At 41.0% G+C, this 12,773-nt stretch overlaps 1 protein-coding gene across 3 annotated transcripts in view; it reads right to left on the bottom strand.

The window, feature by feature from the left end:
* The window catches only part of LDLRAD4 (low density lipoprotein receptor class A domain containing 4), a 432,405-nt gene that overhangs the window by 100,345 nt on the left and 319,287 nt on the right, over positions 1 to 12,773 (bottom strand). The window contains exon 2 of one of the 3 annotated variants that reach the window (XM_074944681.1): positions 8,587 to 8,648. The exons of the other annotated variants lie outside the window; for them this stretch is intronic. The gene's annotated coding sequence lies outside the window, so the exon portion shown is untranslated. The remainder of the gene's footprint in view (positions 1 to 8,586; positions 8,649 to 12,773) is intronic. 3 annotated transcript variants of the gene reach the window in all.

Raw genomic sequence — 12,773 nt, 5'->3', positions numbered from 1 at the left:
TTGTTGCAAATTGTACTCTTTTTTTTAACAGAACTGGGAGATAACATGAAAGGTGCTTTATGAAAGAAAATTAGTATTTTTGACACTTACACTCTCATTATAACAACATTGATCAAAGCCTTTTTACTTTATTACTTCTATTCTTGCAGAGTATAGGATTTTCACTTCTTTGTGCTGCCTTAGTAAACTATGGGGAAGTGCAATTATTTTTTGTTTTTCTTTTTTTCTATTGTCATGGATCCAGGGTAACTGCACCTGTATTCCCCCCTCGTGGTCCCTCGATGGCACTAAGTCTAGGCTCCTGGCTGCTCAGCTGTCATCTCTTTCCCTCCTGGCTACAGGATCTTTAAAGGCTGCACCAGTTCCTTGCCTAGACTGTGATATTCTCAGCAAGCCAGACTGCTTAAAAGGCCAGCGTCTACACTTTGCTTTCTCTCCAAGGGCTATGCCTAATGTACTGCTCACAGTAAAAAGTTACAGCTCTTTCTAAACAAGCACATTTATTCTTAAGGGGAAAGCATTACAGAGAAAATGTATTAAAAACAATAAAATAACCTACACCCATGCTAAAAAGCTTACCAAAGAAGTCACTACAACATCAACCTCCAGCTCTGGTAGGTGTCAGTACTTCAAAACCCACAACTGGATTTCCACTATGGTTACAAGTTCATAACTGGCTCAGATTCAGAACCAGAATAGTTCAGTCTTTCCGGTATATGGTTTGGGCCTTTGATATGGACCTCATGTAACAGGTAATCAGCAGACAATGGCCCACTCCTCAGAGAGCAGTTTCAAAAGGCTTAGTTTTTTACATAATCCTAGGCGGGGAATTTGCATTTACCTCTCCCTAGATATCCTGAGGAAAGTAACTTAACACTTTTGTTCCTGGCACATTGTTCAATACAGTCCTTTGAACCCCCAGGTCTCACATCTCTCTCATCTTCCCACTCAAGAGGTTACATATAATCCGGGCCCACAATAATACATAACCCATTTATTTAATACAATGGACCCCCAAAGACACAAACTTAATTCAATAAGGTCTCCCCAGGATATGGCAGGAAATTGTCATATCTGTCAAAACTATGATAAAGTTTGAATATCCTACTCTAGTGAATAGAGCACTCGACTGGGATGAAGAAGGTTTTTAATCCTGGCTCTGCCACTAAGGTGCTGTGCGACTGCAGGCAAGTCACTTCACCTCCCTCTGCCTCTGTCTTGTCTATTTAGAGCAGGGGCGGGCAAACTTTTTGGCCTGAGGGCCACATCAGGTTTCCAAAATTGCATGGAGGGCTGGTTAGGGGAGGCTGTGCCTCCCCAAACAGCAGCCTGGCCCCCCCGCTTCTCACCCCCGATGGCCTCCCCAGGACTCTTATCCCATCCAACCCCCTGGTTCCCTGTCCTCTGACGGCCCCCCTGGGACTCCTGCCCCATCCACCACCCCCTGTCCCCTGACCAGCCCCAGACCCCCCACCTGTGACTGCCCCCCACCGCTCCATCCAATCCCTCCTCTCATTCCTGACTGCCCCCCCGGACCCCTGCCCCATCCAACCACCCCTTCTCCCTGTCCCCTGACCGCCCCCGGAACTCCTGCCCCTGACTGCCCCCCGCCGCCCCATCCAACACCCCCTCTCCTTCCTGACTGCCCCCCAGCCCCCATTCAACGCCCCTGTTTCCCGCCCTCTGACCGCCCCCCCGCCCCTGACCACCCCCTCAAACTCCACTGCCCTCTATCCAACCCCCGCCCCCCCCCCCCCCGCTCCCTGCCCCCCTACCATGCTGCCTGGAGCACCAGTGGCTGGCGGTGCTACCGCCACGCACCACAGAGCACCGGGTCAGGCTGGGCTCTGCAGCTGTGCTGCCCCAGGAGCTCGCAACCCTGCTGCCCAGAGCATTGCACTGGCGGGGAACAGCAGGGGAAGGGCCGGAGGCTAGCCTCCTGGGACAGGGCAGGAGGGTCCCGCGGGCCGGATGTGGCCCACGGGTCGTAGTTTGCCCACCTCTGATTTAGAGAGTAAACATTTTGGGGTCAGGAACTCTCTCACACTGTGTGTCCATACACACCTAGAAGGGACCCTGATCTCAGTACGGACCTCTAAGTGATACCATAAGATCAATAAGAATAAATCATACTAATATTCAGACTTTCATTGTACTTCAATCAAATATCTGACTCTTAAGCTGTAAGCAAGTCCCTTAAAATTTTCCTGAACAAGTAATAGAGGGAAAGCAGCAAAAATGAGCCTGCAACAAGGTTCCTTTATTTAAATACCATACAAATATGATGTTTGGACAAGAGGTACAAGTAAATATCCATTGTGACATTACCCCAGCTACATATTTGTTAATAAAGCCGAACACCAGAGTCTGGGAAAAGTGCAGCTATTTCTCAGTAAACTGTTGTCTGTCTGGTACATTTTAAGGGACAGGATGTCTGGGTCACATAGGAAAGCAAGTTGGAATCTCTGTGAACCTTGTAATATCAGGGCTATGTTGCAAGCTGTGTTAACTGTTTAAATGGAAGATTTTTTTTTAAAGAGTGAGATTTTAAATGTCTAACTGAAACATCTAAAGCATAGCAAAGTCCTGCTATGTAAGGAGAGACAGTCAGTTTTGCCAACACTTACAATTTTATTGCAAGTCTCATAATATTTTATGTTTTACTTAAACTGTAGCTCCTAGTGACAAGTGATTACCCGAGAATCTCAGCTTTCATTTGCAAAAAAATATATATATATATTTCTAGTACACTTCATGGTGCAGAGAAAAGCTTGAAATCATGACCAGAGTACACCCTAAAGGCTCAAAAACTAGAAGGCAACGAAGAGGAATGCAACATTTATTTTTGAAAAAATCTCGTGATTTTTGGGCCAATCTCATGATTTTTGAACATTTGGCGTTGGCAATACTTGAGATTTTAAAAACTGTCTTAAAATTAATTCCAACTAAGTGAGTCTTCGTTCCTCAATATAAATGAAAGAACTGGAGGCAGGGTTGGTGTAGTGCAGAAAACTGTCATTACTGTCTTGCACTTGAGAGGCTCACAACAAAGCAAATGCAAAATTTTCCTCATGCCTTCACAAATCAATCAACTAATGGCAGCACAACAAGGGCAATACATGGGCTGGCAAGAGGTTGGCGGTGGGATTCATAGAAAAATGATAAAGAGGAGAGGTACAACTGCAAGTTGTGAGTTCTAGCCCGGTGCTGGATAGTGGGAATCAGCAACCGAGGTGCAGCAGCTTCAGGAGCAGGAGACATAGGAGCTTGTAGAAGTTACACTCAGGTCTGTTATTGCTGCTATGCTAGGGAGGTTGCAGCGTTGTGCCGTCACCGAACCCCCACATGCAGAGCAAAACTACAATGTACACACTGCATGATCACTCTAGCAGGGAAGAGGGGCTGGGGATTGGCCTTAGAAGCAGTAGCAGGGGAGGGCTATCATCAATCACCGAGTAGGCTGAATGGCAACATACTTTCCTCCTTCAAGTAGGTCAGACAAAGTTAATACAGATATAATGCTATGATTAACTATCACTTCCACTTTTGCTGCATTTATCCCCCTCACCCCCGTCAACCACTCCTATGCACATCCCTGTTTTTCCGTTTCCAAGAGAGATGGAAAAATCAAACCATGTATTTGAATTTAAAAGAAAAAGGAAAAAAACACACCCTGGGCAACATAAGTTACACCAACAGAAGTGTGGGCGTTGACAGCATTATGTCGATGGGAAAGCTTCTCCCGCCGTCATAGCTGCTGCCACTCGTGAAGGTAGTTTTATTATGTCAACGGAAGAGCTCTCTCTCGTCGACATAGAGCAGCTACACAAGCGATCTCACAGCGGTGCATCTGCATCAGGACAGCTATGTCATTGTACGCTCGCTAGTGTAGACTTGTCCTAAGTCTCCCACTTGGAGTTTGGTTTGTTTTTTTTAAAATGTCTGTTCTGAGTGTGCTCGGTCAGGAAACAGTACCAAACAGAGCAGCATAACATCCACAGCACAGAGGAGCTGCGACTACTCGTGACAGTAACCATGGCACAAAGGAAGAAAGAGCAAGGCAGGGGAATTCCTTCGGCTCAGCCACTGTGGCTAATCACTGGGGTATAACGGAAATAGCTACCCCCTGCACGATCCTGTAGCTTAGGAGCTGCTGAGCTCCATCAGATGTGAATAGGAATAACCCTTTCTCAACCCCCTTCCATCCCCACACACCTCTCCATAAAGAAGCCACTCTACAAATACTGAATGGAAGGAGAAACCAGCTTAGTTTCTCTATAACTGAGGTAGCAGATGCGCAAATAACAAAAAGAAAAAAACAAAAAGAAAACCCCATTCCATCTCTGGGAACTCCCAACCAATACCTGTTGCATTTCCCTACTGAACTTACTGCACAAAAGTAATTCAGAATTACAAATCAAACCATGCAAAACACAGGCGGATTTGTAGTCCTCTTTTCGTTTTTGCTTTTAGTTAAAGATAACTTTCCAATTTATTGTTCATCTCTCCAAAATTTGTAAAACTATTCAGAACTTTCATTCATTCGGTTAAAAATACATTCTGCATAAACTAAAACAAACCAAAAATGCATGGAGAATTTAAATAAAGGTTTAATTTAAAATGTACCAAACTTTCCAAAATAAAATGTGACTCATTCAATGAACGTTCAAACAATTAACACATTCAGACTAGGAGGTTCTGATGCAAAGGAAAAATAGGAAGAAAAGTAAGAGGCCAATATGACTCCATCAGGAGCTCTTCAATGACCTGAAAATTAAAAAGGAATCTTACAAAAAAATATTAGTGATGCCATCAAGAAGGCTGAGATGTTAAATGCATATTTTGCTTCAGTCTTCACCAAAAAGATTAAGTAGGACCAGATACTCAACACAGTTAATACCAGCAAGGGGGAAGGAATGGAAACTAAAATAGGGAAAGAACAAGTTAAAGAATATATAGATAAGTTGGATGTATTCAAGTCAGCAGGGCCTGCTGAAATTCACCCTAGTGTATGTAAGGAACTAGCTGAAGCAACCGTTGCAATTACCTTCGAGAACTCATGGAGGATGGGTGAAGTCCCAGAAGACTGGGCAAAAAGAATACCTATATTGAAAAAGGTGAACAAGGAGGACTGAAGGAATTATAGACAAGCAGCTTAACTTTACTACCTGGAAAGATACTGGAACAAATGATTAAACAATCAATTTGTAAGCACATAGAGGCTAATAGGGTAATAAGGAATGGCCGGCATGGATTTGTCAAGAACAAGTCATGCCAAACCAACCTAATATCCTTCTTTGACGGGGTTACTGGCCAACTGGATGGGGGAAGCAGTAAATGTGATCTATCTTGATTTCAGTAAGGCTTTTGACACAGTCCCAACATGACATTCTTGAAAGCAAATTAGAGAAAAGTGGTCTTGATGAAATTACTTATTGGTGGGTGCACAACTGGTTGAAAGATCATACTTAAAGAGTAATCATCAGTGGTTCTCTGTCAAACTGGGCAGGCATATCTAGTGGGGTCTATTCTATTCTATTCTATATTTCTATACTATTCAGTATTTTCATTAATGACTTGGATAATGAAGTGGAGAGTGAAGATATAAATCAGCACAATCCAACAGGTTAAGAATGGTGTTTCAGTTACTATGATAAAGGGAAAAATTTTTACACACGTATAATTAGACTATGGAACTCACTACCACAGTAAGCCTTTGACACCAAGAATTCAGCAAAATTAAAAAAGGGACTGGACATCTATATGGATAACACGGCTATCCAGATTTATAATAAATAACGCTAACAAAAATTTTGGGAAGGGAAATTAAACCTCTTACTTCAGGGTTTAAACTAAACTCTGATTATTAGATGCCAGGATGAGACCTAATGTGGGGGAGAGGGACAGATCATCCCACATTAGGTAAATGAAGGATTACACATCTAGAGCTGGGGCCTGAACTACTATGGCAATTCCTGTGGTCTGCTCTAAATCTGAGTTTAGTCTTTTTTTCTTTTTTTTTTTTTGTCAATTTAATCATGACCTATGACACAGTTTTCTGTGTATAATCAAATACAGCAAGCTGATACAACATAATGAGCTGGCAAACATTTAAACTGAGCCAGAAATGCCTGGCTTTTTCAGGGCAGCCAATCTCAAAAAATAGTGACATAGTTAAGCCCTGCATCTACTTAGATAAAATATGAATGATATGGGAGAAAGTGGGGAGGGAGGATCAGTTAACAGAAGCTTTGGTAGGACACTGATCTTAATTGTTATACATGAAAAATACATGGTATTTACTTGTGAACATCAAAGGCATACTGTCAAAGCTGGTTAGACATGACAAGAAGATAAATGTTATCAGAATAGCTCCTTGGTTGAAATGTGCAATCCTCCAAAGATCGCCACGTGCTTATTTTCTGTCCATTATATTAATCCAAAGTTCTCACTGGAGGATCCTTTTCTGGGCTGGCAACAAATGTTTATATGTACATGATCCTAAATTCACAATATATAGCCTAGGGCTAAATCCTAAGAATTTGTGTGACAAAAGCGTTTCTCTTTCTTCACTTAAGACAGCATAAAGCAGTCATTCCCCTCCTTGCAAGCACAGGGCAAATCAGGAAATCTACCAAAAGCTGATGCTGCTTTTTGTTTGTTTATTTGAGGCTTCACAGGCTTCTCTTGCAACTGCATATATTTCTGCAGACCCAACTACAAAAAACGTTGTGAGTTATTTCAATATTTCATCTCCAGCAGCTGCACTAGAAAGAAGTCTATTGTTTCTTAATGGAAAACTGAGAGATCCATTTGGTTACAATGAAAGGTAGTAAAAGTACCATGCACAGCATAATAGAATACTCATAAAGCTACATAGTTACTAGGTCCACTGAACTGGAGGCCACTTGTGTTTGCTAATGGTCCTTAACCCGCATCCTCTTTCAACTACATTCTGCTACATATGGTGTTTCAACATGGTTATACTGATTCTGCATCTCCCCATTGCTGGGACTACAGTAGCGCTACAAATTAGGTTCCAAGCTGACTGCACTGGAGATACATTGCTACGAAACTAAAAGAAAATTGCTGTTCTGTCTTGGATGTCAAGTTTGGATAAGTTCAGAAATAATGACATTTCTGGTTTAAAATAAAAAGGGACTAAGTGTGCACTATGGTCATATTAAAATGGTACTAGGTAACCATGACATTATTTGAGATACCTTCTGGGAGGTCATATTCCATGTATGAGTTAAACAAAGATACAACTTCCTTCATCTTCTACGATATATCATCAACAACATGCAAGACACTTTGCAGATGAGTACAAAGACACCCCTTTTTAAAGTGTGTTAAGTTGGGCACCAAAAAGCAATAGTCACTTTTTAAAAGTTAGTTCTTGAGGACCTGATTCTGATTTTGCATCTGAGTTCACATGCGAATAATTCTGCTGACTTTCAACTTGGTTATTCATGATTTATAATGATGTGAGAGAGATCAGAATCAGGCCCAAATTCTTCAAAATTTTTACTCATGTGGGTTGTTTTTTCCCCACATATATAGTGTTACTAAAGTATATTTAATGAAATTATGTGTGATGTTTGTGAGCAAGATGTAACATCAGCAGATTATCTGCTGTACATGTGTTTTGATGCATCTCACCCATGTTTGAAAGAAAAAGAAATCTTTATTGATCTGGAGGTTCATTTTCTCACTGTGTTTAATATTGCAATGGCTGTCCGTTCTACTCCTGCTTCTTGGCACAGAAATATAAAGAACACACTTCACAAAACAACTTGATAGATTTCATCTTAGCAGCATGTATTATTTACATCAGCTTTGTGATCTCATCTCTGAAGCAGTCAAACTTCCTACAAAGCTTTTCATAAGTACTATACCATACAGCACCTGTCTTTTTGTCTGTCAAAGTCTTGACGTACATATCATTTTTCACACGTGGATGACCTTCTTTAAAAAAGAGCAGAACTTCCAGGTAGCTTTCAATAATCATAGTCCATCTATGTTTTAAAGGCAGTTTTCATTATTTCATTCTGGGGTAGCATTCTGCCTGGAGTCCACAGGGAATAAATCTGAAATTCTCCAACTCTTCTTGAAAGGCCACTGTTGCTGCAAAGCAGGCACCGGGCCATAACTTCACTGCTACAAGAGACTGCAGAAGACAAGCATTTATATACTCAACTCTCTTCTTAGAGTAATGAAATGATTGTCGATCTTGTTTTCAATTCCAAAACAATCTCTTCATTTTCTGCACATTTTTTTCAGCAATTTTGAGTTCCAGGTATCCAAGCTCCTCCTTTCTATCCCTTTGAGTGGAAGGATGATCTTGTGGTTAAGATCCTGGACTGGGGCTCAAGTGATCTGGGTAAACTTTCCAGCCTTTCCATAGAATTCATGTAACCTGCTCACCCTCTGCCTCAGTTCCCCATCTGTAAAATGGAGAAACCACTCACCCTTTCCCACATGTGTTTGCATTGTCCATTTAGACTATAAGCTCGGCAGTACAGGAGCTGTCTCTCATTACATATTTGTACAGATGCACACGCTCTGCACAGACACTGCACTCACCCTCTGGCCAAGAGACAGCGCAAGCTCATCTGAAGCTGCCACACCATCCCATAACCAGCCACCTGAAGAAAGAAAAAGTGAGCAAGAGTGTAAACAGAGGGTGCGTGACAGAAAGAAGTTAATGAGTTTGCATTCTGAGACCAAGAATTGGATTGCCTCCTCTGGTTTTTAAAACTTCAAGATTTGTGGGTTCACGTTTAGCTTGGGTAGGTACACATCAGTTATACTGGAAATGACCAGACTCCAGATGTCAAGACCTCACACATGACTTATCACAAAATAAGGTAAAATTCTATTTAAAAAGAATCATCTTTGTTGACTCGAGGAAATACATCTCTTTCTTGCACCTAGTTGTACTGTATTCCACGTTTCTGACAGCCCTATATTTTGTGTTATCAGTACCAGAGCACCTCTGTTCCTGGAGACTTGCACTTTATTATTTATTTATTTATTTATATGTTTTAAAATGCACCCATCTATCGTTAGGAACTTTTTTGTACAAACTGCGGTCACTTTAACTCTTGTTACCCTCCCTCAATGTAGACTGTGGCTTTTCCAGGAAGGAATTTGTTAATGTTGGAAAAAAAATCATAATCTTTGATTTCAGGGCATAAAATGCAAGGGCACCTTGTAAGACATACATAGGGTTTTGCATATAAACTTAATAAAAATAAAAGGGAAAAGATTATACTGAAGAATGCGAGACCAAAATACAGTTTTTAATGGAAAATTACAAACTGCCACATACAGATTAATTTGGCATAAGTTAAATATCATCTTGATCTAGTATTCTATAAAGAGGTACCTGAAACAGACCAAGGCAGAGCAAATGTGGGGAACAAGCTAGGAAGTTACTGTCAACTCGGCATAAAACCCACCAGGCCCACAGAAATAGGCCTAAGAGCACATTTAAGATGACAGATCATTAGCTGTGACTGTTCATATAGCCAGCAACTCATGCATTTTTTTCAAATTATACACATCTGATTGTGATAATTACTCAAATTTGCTAGCATATTTGCCAGGATGGACTTGACATAGCATTTATTACTAATAAAGAGAAAAGGCTTTTAGAAGATGGAAACCAGTGAGGCAATTAAGTCCTTAAATACTGGAAAAGTGCCAGATGATGAGAGGTTGCCGAGTTCTATAAAGCCCATCAAGAACAGGTGGCTCCAATTTTACAGGCAGCATCTGAGGAAGCGGAGAAAAAACAGATTTTTGCAATCAGTCTGTATAAAGCTGTCATTTCTTTGATAGACTGGGACCCATGTGAAGGTGCTTAGATACCATGTTGGTGGATGCAGTGTATGAACCTAGATAGACAGATCATCATGAGAATTATCTTCCAGTTTCACAATACAAGTGGAGTTTAAGATGTATGCCAAAGAACAAAATAGCCTTAATACCAAATTAAGTGAAAGTAAGGGAGTTGGTCTTTGTAAAAGATAAGAAACCAAAAACAAATGTAAAAGCATGATTCCATTTGATATTGGAGGTGACTGTATGTCATAGCTCTGTTGCTAGATAATGAAAGGGCTTTTGAAAGAGTGGAGTGGAGTAATTGGTTCAATATTCTTATTATCTACACATTTTGATCTAATTTTATTGACATGTTTATCTTCTTTACCCTAACCCAGAAGAATCTGCTTTGTGAAATGGTATCTGTTCCCCACCATTCAAGGCATTAGACAAAATTGATCACTGTCTCTTCTTTATTTATTTGGGCTTTGGAACTTGTGGCAACAGCAATTTGGAGACAAAGCATGAATAAAAGCAACTAACATGAGAAATACAGTATATAAATAATTATCTTATGCTCACAGAGTGCTGCTGTTACTCACAGGTCCTTTTAATGTTGTTAGTAGCTAAGTTTTCTGAATTTGTGAATAAAAAATTCTAACAATGATACACCCATATGTAACTGTGCCTCAAGAGTTATTTCAGTGACTAAAGAACAGTATCTGAACAGAACAGTGGATGATATGGTTGGTACAGGTTACTCGGTGATTAAAGACAATGGGAGAGATTCTCTGCAGTGAAGAGTTCCTGCTTGGCACAACCGAAAGGGAGGATCACCAAGGAGACATCTGCTCCCTGATTATCTGCCCAGCTCTAGGTAGCTTAGAGCAATCCGGGGACTGCTTTAGCATGTACCAGCTTGCAACAATTTCCAAGGTACCAGCTGAGGACAGCTGGAATGCAATGCACTCTCTATACCTCCAACATACCCCATAAGGCCTCCTATGTCCAGGGCTGCGGGGAGGCTGGCATGGAAGCTGACTGCCTTGGTTCTATACCTGTTTGGGACGCTCTCATGCCAAAGTTGTCCCTAACTAGGACTAAGGGGTGGCCAGTTCTCGCACCTTATGTGCCACTCCAGGGGTACAAACGGAAATAAGCAAATTGAAAAATCTGCCCCATTACGTACACAAGCATCAAATTACATAAAGTCCCTGCACTCACTATATGTTGCTTTGCATAGAGATCACTTAAATGGTTGTTGCACCACAATCAGACTATTTATTCAGTAATCTACTGTTGCAATTGCCTGGAAATTACAACAAACAGTTACAAAGGATAATCACGGAATTCAAAATAAGGTTGTTGAAACCCAATATAACACAAGCAAAGGTGAGAGTAAAAATTCAGATCAGGATCCAAAGCCTTAAGGTTTTTGCATTTTATATATATCGAATGGTCCAGTTTCATGAAAAATACATGAAGTATCATGGTCAAAGAACTATTTGGAGGTGAAAGGGACCCATTTTCACTTTAAAATGTTTTAAATATTGCTCGTCAGACTAGTCTGGCTGAATTCAAACCCTTGTTAAACGGGGTGGAGGATGACAGCTGGTGGATGACTTGAAAGGAGAAGATATTCTCCTTTCTCTGTACTGCAACTTTAAATGCAGAGATGTCTCCTTCCTGCTGGAGGGGCAGCTGCCATTTTGTGTTCCATTTCAGATATGTTACATTATGATATATGCCTTCTCTGATGGACCCTTTGGGCCACATCCTGACCCACTATACAGTTCCTTTGTAATGCCAGACGCAAGAATATTTTTAACACACCACACCTGGCTCCCTGAGTCAGCAGAACTCTGACAGCTTTAGAGAGGGTTTTAACATCAGCTAACATGGCAGGTCATCAGAAAAGCCCTGCCACTGTTACCCTGTGTCTAGAAATGATTAAGTTAAATATGATTAAATGAAATATGGAACAGTTTTATTGGTATTTTATCTTATATGTGTAGTTTCCTTGTTGTTAATGTATTTATCCTTTCCCTTGTCTTGAAAAGAAAAAATTCAAAACCATAAAAATCAACAAATAACGTGTCCTCACTGCCCTGAATGGCCTTAATATGTCTTCATAAATTGTTACATTTGTTAACCACTGCAAAATTGCAAACACATTTTATACTGTAGCAACCTTAATTTAAGGCATTCTATTCCCCAAATGCACATTAAGGCATCCCTAATTCTCTTCATCAACAAATAGTGACTAATACAATATTACTGAAATCTTAATAGTGGCAAAGGATTCATTAATATAAATGGAGAAAACATACACAGAGATATTTCACACACTCACATTGGGATTGTTTACTTTTTAATGTCACCTTAAAAAACAAAACAAAAAAACACCCACAGGACATAAAATCTTAAAAAATCCTACATTGGTATAACATTTAGACTCAGATACAAGCTGGCAGAAGCAAAGAACTTCAGAGATAATGTTCAAATTCTTTTTCCAACTCACCCCGTTTTTCATTTATACAGTCCAGAGGTGCAGGAATGGGGGGGGGGGGAGTGAAGGGGCAGGGGGCAAAGAGGAGTGAGTAGAGGGTAGGGCCTTGGGGGGAAGAGGCAACGTGGGAGAGAGGCCTCGGCGGAAGAGGGGGGATGAGAATGCGGGGGCTTGGGGAGAAGGGGTAGTGCTTTGGGGGGGGCAGCATGGGCAAGGTGGGACCACAGTTTGGGCACCTGTGGCCCCTCTACTTTTTGGGTGCTTCCACCACTCCTGATACAGCCTATTGTTATGTATGTGCATTTCCAGACAAAAATAGGTACTTAACTGGAGTTAAGGTTGAGAGAACATATCAGTAATTTAAGAGTGAAAAAACATTACAAGAATGTTGTCATTATCACCAAAACAACCTTTGTAAACCCAGGAACTTCAGAGA

The sequence above is a fragment of the Natator depressus genome, chromosome 2 (genome assembly GCF_965152275.1).
Source record: "Natator depressus isolate rNatDep1 chromosome 2, rNatDep2.hap1, whole genome shotgun sequence".
Classification (NCBI taxonomy): Eukaryota; Metazoa; Chordata; order Testudines; family Cheloniidae; genus Natator; species Natator depressus.
The sequence above is the reverse complement of the archived record's forward strand: the minus strand, read 5'-3'. Positions and strand labels throughout refer to the sequence as shown.